Source organism: Mesoplodon mirus (assembly GCF_964341445.2).
Source record: "Mesoplodon mirus genome assembly, chromosome: 8".
Taxonomy (NCBI): domain Eukaryota; kingdom Metazoa; phylum Chordata; class Mammalia; order Artiodactyla; family Ziphiidae; genus Mesoplodon; species Mesoplodon mirus.
In genome coordinates this window covers 106,007,947-106,015,445 of record NC_138984.1, presented here as the reverse complement: position 1 = coordinate 106,015,445, position 7,499 = coordinate 106,007,947, and the positions used below count along the sequence as shown (strand labels likewise).

At 47.7% G+C, this 7,499-nt stretch overlaps 1 pseudogene across 1 annotated transcript; it reads left to right on the top strand.

Annotated features, from left to right (window-relative positions):
* Window positions 1-3,441: 3,441 nt before the first annotated feature.
* On the top strand, window positions 3,442-3,619 carry LOC309809462 (ATP synthase membrane subunit K, mitochondrial-like; annotated as a pseudogene). Its single transcript has one exon. The product of its transcript is annotated as an ATP synthase membrane subunit K, mitochondrial-like (transcript).
* The last annotated feature ends 3,880 nt before the right edge of the window (window positions 3,620-7,499 follow it).

Below are 7,499 nucleotides of genomic sequence, written 5' to 3'. Positions count from 1 at the left end.
TAAAGATAAGCTAGTTATTGTTAACTTTGGCATCATTCTGGACATTATTTGAAGCAGCAGACTGGTTTCCTCACTCCCTACCGGCACACTCCCAAGCAGCAGTAAAAATCTATAATTGGTTCTGACAAATGCTGCTTATATTTGCTTTAGGAATGTTCTTTAGGTGTTCCACTACCACTATTTCCCCAGAAAAACCTAGATTTGAGGTTACAGTACAAGTTCTACAAGTGGCATTGTTACCACATAAAAACTTTATTAGCAATTTACAATCTTAAGCCTCTTTAATGTTAAAAATTCCTCAAAATTGACATTCCCATAAACATTGGCCAAAAAAAAAGTTCATCACTCCAGTAGTCTGCTGAGTGCAAACATATTTTCCATGCACTCCTCATCTTCCCATTCCTCTTAATGCCTGTAAGAGTCAGTGACTTTACCTCCACTATAGAAAAAAAAATGCAAAATTTAACAGAGAAGGATATTTCCTATTTTCTCAGGCTCTAGTGTAAAAGCCAGGGCACATTAATTTTCTGAAATTAATTGATTATTAATGCATCTACCTTCTCTCTCCATGGTATGTGGGAGTGACATTTTATGGGACATTGTATGAGACAAAATTGTTTTGGTATGGTGCTCTCTGAGGTAGAAGATTAAGTTAACGATCTTGTTTAAACTCCAGCCACAGGCATTCAGCCTCCTCTAAACCCAGCTTCAGTGTGTCACAGGCCCACAGCTCCACTGGTGCTGGGAGAGGCATGTCTCCTGAGGGCGAGAGAGGCATGGAGGACAGTAAGGCAGGTGGATCCTCCTGCACCCTTTCTCTAAGAGAAGAAGTAAAAGAAAAAAATAAAACGTGAAAGAATTTATCAATGAAAGCAACAGACCAAAATAGCAGAAGATGGGGAACAAAACCGAGCTGGGTGTACATGTTCTCACAGCAAGCCTGGGGGAAGGGGAGATAATCATAAAAGTATGTGTGAAAGTCAGTGTGTCAAGGCGTCACAAAGCCTGCTCAGATGGGACAGAGGCGGTGTTTGTAGCAAAAGAAGGGCAGAGCCATGAAATAGCACACAGACTCCCCCAAAATGAGCCTGAGGGTGGCTGGCCAGTAATGTGTGCAGCCACTGACAACTCAGACCACAGGCATCCACTACAATATCAAAACTTCTTTTAAAAAACATCCATGGCCATCCATATGTCCTCTTGGGAGAAATGTCTATTTAGGTCTTCTGCCCATTTCTTGATTGGGTTGTTTGTTTTTTTAATATTGAGCTGCATGAGCTGTTTATATATTTTGGAGATTAATCCTTTGTCAGTTTCTTCATTTGCAAATGTTTTCTCCCATTCTGAGAATTGTCTTTTCATCTTGTTCATCATCTTGTTCATAGTTTCCTTTGCTGTGCAAAAGTTTTTAAGTTTCATGAGGTCCCATTTGTTTATTTTTGTTTTTATTTCCATTACTTTGGGAGATGGGTCAAAAAGATCTTGCTGTGATTTACGTCAAAGAGTGTTCTTCCTATGTTTTCCTCTAAGAGTTTTATAGTGTCCTGTCTTACATTTTATATCTTTAATCCATTTTGAGTTTATTTTTGTGTATGGTGTTAGGGAGTGTTCTAATTTCATTCTTTTACATGTAGCTGTCCAGTTTTCCCAGCACCACTTTTTGAAGAGACTATCTTTTCTCCATTGTATATCTTCGCCTCCTTTGTCAGAGATTAGTTGACCATAGGTGCATGGATTTATCTCTGGGCTTTCTATCCTGTTCCATTAATCTATATTTCTGGTTTTGTGCCAGTACCATATTGTCTTGATTATTGTAGCTTTGTAGTATAGTCTGAAGTCCAGGAGTCTGATTCCTCCAGCTCCATTTTTCTTTCTCAAGACTGCTTTGGCTATTTGGGGTCTTTTGTGTCTGCATACAAATTTTAAGATTTTTTTGATCTAGTTCTGTAAAAAATGCATTGGTAATTTGATAGGGGTTACATTGAATCTGTAGATTGCTTTGGGTATTATAGTCATTTTCACAGTATTGATTCTTCCAAACCAATAGTATGGTATATCTCTCCATCTGTTTGTGTCATCTTTGATTTCTTTCATCAGTGTCTTATAGTTAGTTTTCTACATACAGGTCTTTGACCTCTTTAGGTAGGTTTATTCCTAAGTATTTTATTCTTTTTGTTGCAATGGTAAATGGGATTGTTTCCTTAGTTTTTCTTTCTGATCTTTCATTGTTAGTGTATAGGAATGCAAGAGATTTCTGTGCATTAATTTTGTATCCTGCAACTTTACCAAATTCATTGATTAGCTCTAGTAGTTTTCTGGTGGCATCTTTAGGATTCTCTATGTATAGTATCATGTCATCTGCAAACAGTGACAGTTTTACTTCTTCTTTTCCAATTTGTATTCCTTTTATTTCTTTTCCTTCTGATTGCCGTGGCTAGGACTTTCAAAACTATGTTGAATAATAGTGGCGAGAGTGGACATCCTTGTCTTGCTCCTGATCTTAGAGGAAATGTTTTCAGTTTTTCACCATTGAGAATAATGTTTGCTGTGAGTTTGTCATATATGGTCCTTATTATGCAGATGGCCAAGAAGCACATGAAAAGCTGCTCAACATAACTAATTATTAGAGAAATGCAAATCAAAACTACAGTGAAGTATCACCTCACACCGGTTAGAATGGGCATCATCAGAAAATCTACAAACAATAGATGCTGGAAAGGGTGTGGAGAAAAGGGAACCCTCTTGTACTGTTGGTGGGAATGTAAATTGATACAGCCACTATGGAGAACAGTATGGAGGGTCCTTAAAAAACTAAAAATGGAATTACCATATGATCCATCAATCCCACTACTGGGCATATACCCAGAGAAAAATATAATTCAAAAAGACACATGTACCCCAATGTTCACTGCAGCACTATTTACAATAGCCAGGTCATGGAAGCAACCTAAATGCCCATCAACAGATGAATGGATAAAGAAGATGTTGTACATATATACAATGGAATATTACTCAGCCATAAAAAGAAACGAAATTTGATCATTTGTAGAGACGTGGATGGACCTAGAGACTGTCATACAGAGTGAAGTAAGTCAGAGATAGAAAAACAAATATGCATATATATGGAATCTAGAAAAATGGTACAGAAGAACTAGTTGGCAAGGCAGAAATAGAGACACAGATGCAGAGAACAAACGTATGGACACCAAGGGGGGAAGTGGGGGTGGGTTGGTGGGATGAATTGGGTGATTGGGATTGACATATATACACTCATATGTATAAAATAGATAACTAATAAGAACCTGCTGTATATAAAAATAAAATAAAATAAAATTCAAAAAAAAAAAAAAACAGGCAGCTTCTTCTGGTGGGACTAAGGTGCAGCTGTATAAGTTGAAGGACACCAGCTGCAGAGTCTGTGCATTTTGGAAGATTGAAATCATGGCAGGTCCAAAAACTGGATGCCCAGTTCCAATTCACTGGTATCAAAAAAGATTTCAACACGTACACTCTCACAGGGAGAATGAATTGTGTACTGGTCACATACGAAGGTATTGCTTTGATAGTCTTATACTTTAAGTTAAGGTCTAAAAGAACTCCAGCTGTGAAAGCAACATAAATGGATTCTAATCTGTTAGAATCCTCATCTGTTATGCTCCCATGCCTGAAGAAGCTAATGTCAACTCATCACGTGATACTCAGTTTGTACAATAAATTATGAACCTGGAAAAAAAAAGAGTTAGTTGCTCAGTTAGTAAAAATGGAAAACAACTAACACTTTTTTCCACACTCTTCCAGTGGATATCTATACCCAGACACAGAGCAGCAGTCCTGTTTACAAGTAACGAGCAGGTGGCCTCCAGCGGACCTCTAGAAATCGTCCACAGATGAGGAGCTGTTTCCTCCTGCTCTTGAAGATTAGAGGTTTATGAGTTGATTTGTGGCTGTAGACCCTTCCCTGGGCTCTTAACTTGCATACTTAAAGCTGAGTCTTCATAACCCAAGAGTAAGCACAAGGACAATCTCTCATTTACCCTCCACCTGGGACACTGGTCAGCCATGTGTACATACTTCACTATCTGTCATGTTCCCCAAAGCTCTGTGGTTAAGAAACTGAGCTGTAGTCAGAAGCTTGTTCTATCACTTCCTGTCACTATGATATTGAGCAAGGTACTTAAACCTCTCTGTACTTTCATTTCTTCACCTGCTAAGTGTGAATAATAATAGACATCTATTTCATGAGTTGTTACAAGGATTAAATGAGATTGGCATTGAAGTTGCTTGTAATAGAATCTGGAATATTGTAAGCCCTCAATAAATATTAGCTAATATATTATTACTACTATAGCTATTCCCATGGGCAAGACTGCTGTGAACCCAGCCTCCTCACTCCCAGTTATGACAGAAAGTACAACAAAAACTTTTCTAGCTCTTTTTAATTCTAACTCTACTTTATCTTTTTCACCTCCAGTCTATTAACTTTATCTCTGGCTGGTCCATAGTTTTCCTTACCCCTCTTTTCCTTTTGATGTGGTTGCCTCACTTACTGTTAATAGCCACCCCCTACAATCTCTATCACTAATATCAATACCTGTACCACCACCAACACCAGGACCACCTCCACCAGCAACACCAGCGCCAGGACCACCTCCACCATCAACACCAGCGCCAGGACCACCTCCACCAGCAACACCAACGTCAGGACCACCTCCACCAGCAACACCAGCACCAGGACCACCTCCACCATCAACATCAACGCCAGGACCACCTCCACCAGCAACACCAGCGCCAGGACCACCTCCACCAGCAACACCAGAACCAGGACCACCTCCACCACCAACACCAGCGCCAGGACTACCTCCACCAGCAACACCAACACCAGGACCACCTCCACCAGCAACACCAACTCCAGGACCACCTCTACCAGCAACACCAGTGCCAGGACCACCTCCACCATCAACACCAACGCCAGGACCACCTCCACCATCAACATCAACACCAGGACCACCTCCACCAGCAACACCAACATCAGGACCACCTCCACCAGCAACACCAGCACCAGGGCCACCTCCACCATCAACATCAACACCAGGACCACCTCCACCATCAACACCAACACCAGGACCACCTCCACCAGCAACACCAGCGCCAGGACCACCTCCACCAGCAACACCAGCGCCAGGACCACCTCCACCATCAACACCAGCGCCAGGACCACCTCCACCAGCAACACCAACGTCAGGACCACCTCCACCAGCAACACCAGAGCCAGGACCACCTCTACCAGAAACACCAACACCAGGACCACCTCCACCATCAACACCAGGGCCAGGACCACCTCCACCAGCAACACCAACGCCAGGACCACCTCCACCATCAACACCAGCGCCAGGACCACCTCCACCAGCAACACCAACACCAGGACCACCTCCACCAGCAACACCAGCGCCAGGACCACCTCCACCAGCAACACCAGTGCCAGGACCACCTCTACCAGCAACACCAGCGCCAGGACCACCTCCACCATCAACACCAGCACCAGGACCACCTCCACCAGCAACACCAACGTCAGGACCACCTCCACCAGCAACACCAGCGCCAGGACCACCTCCACCAGCAACACCAGCGCCAGGACCACCTCCACCACCAACACCAGCGCCAGGACCACCTCCACCAGCAACACCAGCGCCAGGACCACCTCCACCAGCAACACCAGTGCCAGGACCACCTCCACCACCAACACCAGCGCCAGGACCACCTCCACCAGCAACACCAACACCAGGACCACCTCCACCAGCAACACCAACACCAGGACCACCTCCACCAGCAACACCAGCGCCAGGACCACCTCCACCAGCAACACCAGTGCCAGGACCACCTCTACCAGCAACACCAGCGCCAGGACCACCTCCACCACCAACACCAGCGCCAGGACCACCTCCACCAGCAACACCAGCGCCAGGACCACCTCCACCAGCAACACCAGCGCCAGGACCACCTCCACCAGCAACACCAGCGCCAGGACCACCTCCACCAGCAACACCAGTGCCAGGACCACCTCCACCACCAACACCAACGCCAGGACCACCTCCACCAGCAACACCAGCGTCAGGACCACCTCCGCCAGCAACACCAACGTCAGGACCACCTCCACCAGCAACACCAACGTCAGGACCACCTCCACCATCAACACCAGCGCCAGGACCACCTCTACCAGCAATACCAGCGCCAGGACCACCTCCACCACCAACACCAACGCCAGGACCACCTCCACCAGCAACACCAGCGCCAGGACCACCTCCGCCAGCAACACCAACGTCAGGACCACCTCCACCAGCAACACCAACGTCAGGACCACCTCCACCATCAACACCAGCGCCAGGACCACCTCCACCAGCAATACCCACACCAGGGCCACCTCCACCAGCAACACCAGCGCCAGGACCACCTCCACCAGCAACACCAGCGCCAGGACCACCTCCACCAGCAACACCAGCGCCAGGACCACCTCCACCAGCAACACCAGCGCCAGGACCACCTCCACCATCAACACCAGCGCCAGGACCACCTCCACCAGCAACACCAACGCCAGGACCACCTCCACCATCAACACCAGCGCCAGGACCACCTCCACCAGCAACACCAACGCCAGGACCACCTCCACCAGCAACACCAACGCCAGGACCACCTCCACCATCAACACCAACGCCAGGACCACCTCCACCATCAACACCAGCGCCAGGACCACCTCCACCAGCAACACCAACGTCAGGACCACCTCCACCAGCAACACCAGCGCCAGGACCACCTCCACCATCAACACCAACGCCAGGACCACCTCCACCAGCAACACCAGCGCCAGGACCACCTCCACCATCAACACCAACGCCAGGACCACCTCCACCAGCAACACCAACGCCAGGACCACCTCCACCAGCAACACCAACACCAGGACCACCTCCACCAGCAACACCAACACCAGGACCACCTCCACCAGCAACACCAGCGCCAGGACCACCTCCACCAGCAACACCAGCGCCAGGACCACCTCCACCAGCAACACCAGCGCCAGGACCACCTCCACCATCAACACCAGCGCCAGGACCACCTCCACCAGCAATACCCACACCAGGACCACCTCCACCAGCAACACCAACACCAGGACCACCTCCACCAGCAACACCAGCGCCAGGACCACCTCCACCAGCAACACCAGCGCCAGGACCACCTCCACCAGCAACACTAGCGCCAGGACCACCTCCACCAGCAACACCCACACCAGGACCACCTCCACCAGCAACACCAGTGCCAGGACCACCTCCACCACCAACATCAACACCAGGACCACCTCCACCATCAACACCAGCACCAGGACCACCTCCACCAGCAACACCAACGTCAGGACCACCTCCACCAGCAACACCAGCGCCAGGACCACCTCCACCAGCAACACCAGCGCCAGGACCACCTCCACCAGCAACACCAGCGCCAGGACCACC